Below are 4,949 nucleotides of genomic sequence, written 5' to 3'. Positions count from 1 at the left end.
GTTTCCCAAAAGCATTGTAAGCTTAAGTTGATCGTAGCTCCATTGAAACCAATGGAGCTACGATCAACTTAGGCTTACGATGCTTTTGGGAAATGCTGCCCTGGGCATTAGGGAAAGTGCTCTCTGCTGCCCCCAGGGCCTTCTTAACCAGCTTCCCCACTGCCTCTGCTGAATTGTATGCCCTGTCATTGATGCCAAATAATAAAATCACTCCTGTGACCCAATCAGTCATAAGAGTCCTGCTCCTGAGAATCTTATATGCATGAAACCAATGCGCCCCTGGATAGCATTCCACTTGTACCCTTTCACCAAAAATGGCTGGCAGCCTCCCCATGTTGGAGTCCTCCATGATCAGGATTGGCCACCTGGGTCTGAGGATCCAGTTCTTAATTAAATTCTCCCATGCTCTTGTCTATGGAACATATTTGCAGGCTCCATTTCCACCTCCTCCTCTTCATCCTAGATCCTTTCCCTGTTACCTTCCATCCCTCTCTTCCTTCCCCTTCCTCCTCTCTCTGGACCTCTTGTGGCTGGCTACTCCCTCCCGCCACTTCGTCCACAGTGATCCAAATAAGATTGTCTCCTTCTGACTCCTCTGATCCCACAATGATCATGGTCCCCCATTCCTTCTAGATGTAAGGTAAAAGATTATTCGTAGCCATTTAGGTCACCCATCAATTGTTGAACTTTCAGAGCCTTAAGCTAATTTGACCAGCCCCTGTCGACCAAATCGTATTTCTCCTTGGGATGTTTCTCTTGTAGTCCGTGCGTCCCTGGCAATGGTACTCTCCCCATCTGACCCCAAATACGATCAGCATTAAACCACTATTATTAGAACCTATGTCTCCAGAACCTAAGCCAATTTGAATCGCTACTCTCGCCTGTATCGTACCTTCCCCTGTGTCATCTCTCCCCGAGTCTGCACCTCACTGGTAACAGTACCTCCTCATTCCAATCCTGATGTCACAATCTTGGCCGACTCCGACTCCCAGCCACCCTGTTCCCCTTGGGCCTGCTCTTGTGTGACTTCCACTGACTGTACCCCCCTTCAATCTGAACTTACCCCCAACCAGCGAACCAAACCACACCCCGAAAGGTCATGGCCTGATAATCCCATCTGAACATCACTCCCTCTGGAAAGAATTTTCCTTCTAATATTTCCCTCTAATCTAAACCCCCAGATTGTAAACCACTGACCAACGTATTTATAAAAATGAAAAATCTTACATACACTAATACATTTCTGAACATTAACCAATAAAAAAAAAAAAAAAAAATCAACATTTGACTTTTGGACATTTTGAACAATTTTAGTGCTGTGTTTGGTTGCCACTTGAAGCAAAACCAGAAGGTTTTTCTGGCCACAACAAAAGGAACAAAAACAGAAAAGAAAATCTATAAATTACTTATTTCTTCCTGATGAGAGACCCACAACAGAGCTATAGCTCCAACAAACATATTACATGTAAGAGGTGTGTCAGAGAACAAATCAAATGGAAAACTACAATGGTATGAAAAGGGAATGAAAGGACCAGGAAAATGGCAAAATAAAAACTCCAGTTATACACCCCTGTAGCTCTTTCCCCCAAACTAAATGCCCAATAGCTTTTTAAAGTCGTTTCACACCAATGCAGCTGAAAGTAATTGACAGTATTAGTTACAAAGACATTCATATTGGTATTCATAATGAGGCAGGGCATGCTTGGGGTAACTATACTGTTATCAGTTCATTAATGACCTACATAACACACCCACAGAACTCCAGCTAAAGAAATGGCAACAAGATGTTTAAAAAAAAATAGTCTTCTTTTAGATGCACAAAAGTTCCATTCTTTGTTTACTGACACGCTCTCTTGTACAGCCTTGGCATGTTGTCCACCACCACACATATTTTGGAAAATGTAGAGACATTCAGTTATGAAATCTCACGTGGCATGTAAAATAACCTTGTTGTCATCCCGAAATTCCTCATCTGTGTGGTTGTATGGTGTACATTTACATAAAGCTCCATGAAATCTTTGAAGCATTTACCCTCAGGGAACAATCATTAGCTGTTAAAACGAGGCAGAGATACGAAACATGACGTGGGTAGAGTATGCAAGTTACCGTTTGTGTTTATTTGCTCCTCTGCTTCTTGCTGGATGCTAAAATGTTTATATTACACGGTTACATGATAGAGATGGCATTTGAAGCCTTGTTTACATAATTTCAACTCCTGTGGATGAAGGAGATTTCATTTAATTTTTTTTTCTTTAGCAGATGCTTTTATCCAAAGTGACTTGAAGTGCATTCGAGGTATAAACCTTAGCAGTATTTGTGTCCCCTGAGAGTCAAACTCTGACTTTGGTGTTGCGCCACTGGTCATTGCTTTGACATTTTATTGTGTACTGATGCCGACTGATGTAAATGAGCAAAGCAATTGACTTACATTTACTTACTACTTGCTTGGGAAAGTCCTGTGGTGCAATAGAGCACTAAGACCATGTGCGTTTTGTGATGTCCCCGTCGGTTGTTACTTGTGTGTGTGTGTGTGTGTGTACTGCGTTTGTGTTGCGTCTGTGTTTTGCAGGTGACTGGCTGATTGTGGCTTGATTAGGAGCACCGGCACACAGGTGTTTCTTGTTCTGCATAAAAGCAGCCTCTTCCTTTCAGTATGGTCTCTGCTCTGACTCCGTCGCTGGAATTTGTGTCCATACTAGGTTCTAGATGGCAGATTTTTGCCTTTATGTTAAGCATGAATGTAAAATAAACCTTAGATGTTTAGCAATGTAAATGTACTCGTCTTCTCCTTATTTGTAGTGATCCTTCGCAATCGCAACAGTGTGTTTCTGCCTCTTTACATCTGTGTGAAATTCAAAAGTGCACAAGGTCACATGCGTTTTTGTACTTTACAACAAAACTACAAAATTACCATGTGCATATACTATAAAAAGAGAATGAGTTACCCCATACAGAGTTGAAAATGACTTTTGTTGGTCGATTCAGTTATATTAAATATTTGGCTAAAACCAACCTTTCAAAATATCTAATCAAATGCATATTTCAGATTAATAACCAATCCTTTTGTGTTTCAAAGCAAAAAAATCAGGCTTTGAGCATAAGCAAAATGCAATTTCATCCTTGTTAACATTTAATTAAAGACAATTCAGTCTTATTTAGAAAGAAGGCTCTCTGTTGCTTTGACCCTTGAAACCTGACATCAGACTGTCAATAACACTCCTTTAATCTGTGTTATTGAAAGACAGTGGGAAGTCAAGTGTGTCTGAGATGTTTTTTACTCCTGAGACTGACGAAATAGTGTGACGGGTAAATTTTGCTTTGGGCAAATATTGTAGGAGTAGACCTGGCATGCACACAAATGAACATCTGTGACAGATAATGGATTCAAAATGATGCCATCTCATCCTAAACACCCCCTACCCACCATAAAAAGGAAGGCCATTTTCCCTAAAAACGCAAAACAGGGTCATTGTGCATTAATGAGGCCATCAGATTCTATTAAAAGGACATTAACTATTGCATGTCAACAAGAGGCCTAAAAATACCATTATGAATGGAGCAATATGAAATTCATACAAATAAAATGAATTTAAATAATAAACAATGCATGGCACAATGTTTTTCATAAAGTCTCAATATCTTAAATTTTATTTCATACAATACATTTTACAATGAAATCTTAAGCAGGACTGGTGGTGAATGTACAAAGGTGAGAGAGGACACCTCAGTCTCAGTTCTGGGCGAAATCATCTTTTTGGAAGTCACACCTCTTTATTGCCACCAGGCTGACTATATACACTAAATTACAAGGTATATTTTTTCTTCATTGTTCATTATTGCACAACTTTTTGTTTGGTTTTTATATGAACAGAATCAACAAAATAAAGCAATCAATCCATTTTGACAATATAATACAAAGAAAGCAAAAATAAAGTGTTATGTTTACATATATTAATATATTTATACATATTCATAAAGTCTTTCATATAAACAGCTTCTCAACGTGATAAAATCAGTCAAACTGCAGCAGAAAGCCAGAGAAGTAGTGTTGAGTAATGCCACGCCCCCAGTGATTTTGAGTGACAGCTCTGGTGATTGGGCTTGCTCATAGTAAGTACCTCCCACTTGTGAAAGCTTAATCAGTTGTGAAGTTTAAGCACCCTTAAATATCGTAACACCCTTGTCCTCAAATGATCATGCACATGTTTGTCTTCAGTTAGATTCTGTGCTTTATAAACACTACGCTAAGACCCTTGACAAATACAAGACACCTTCTAGATTTTCTATTCCACAGACCTTTAAGACATGGGACACATCGCACAACTATAGTAAGCTCAAAATATTTCATTTCCCTCATTCTGCCTCTCCATCCTTTCCACTGAAGAGCTCTCATCATCTGTGGTATCTGTTTTCTGTGATGCTCAAATCCATCTCCCGTAGTCCTGTTCCTCCACTCTTCGTCTCCCTCTCATCCAGCTCAAACCATCTAAAATCCATTCGATTTGTCACTCCATCAGCTGCTGTGTAAACACTCTGTGAAGAAGCTAGTGGTCCAGATACCAAGTCCCGCTACCAAGTCCAGACAGAGTACGAATGGCCTGTTTTTCATATATTCCCCTGTGAATCTCTAATGACTCATGCGCTGCATTGGACTGCTGGGATGAAGGGCTTTGTACATTAACAAATGTGAAAACAAGACATAAGGCTGTGCTTCTGATAATGAGAACATTCATCACTCTCTGCTGCTGCTGTTCAAATAAACTAAACGGCCATAAAATCTAAACACACAAACACAACACCATGGAATAATTCACCCAGAAATTAAAAATAATTTACTCACTTTCACATTGTTCCAAAACTGTGTGTCTTACTTTCTTTTGTAGAACACAATAAGGGAAAATTGGAATGTAATGGTCACTTGTTTCCATACAGTTACAATAAATGGCATG

Source organism: Chanodichthys erythropterus, chromosome 3 (genome assembly GCF_024489055.1).
Source record: "Chanodichthys erythropterus isolate Z2021 chromosome 3, ASM2448905v1, whole genome shotgun sequence".
NCBI classification, from domain to species: domain Eukaryota; kingdom Metazoa; phylum Chordata; class Actinopteri; order Cypriniformes; family Xenocyprididae; genus Chanodichthys; species Chanodichthys erythropterus.
The sequence above is the reverse complement of the archived record's forward strand: the minus strand, read 5'-3'. Positions refer to the sequence as shown.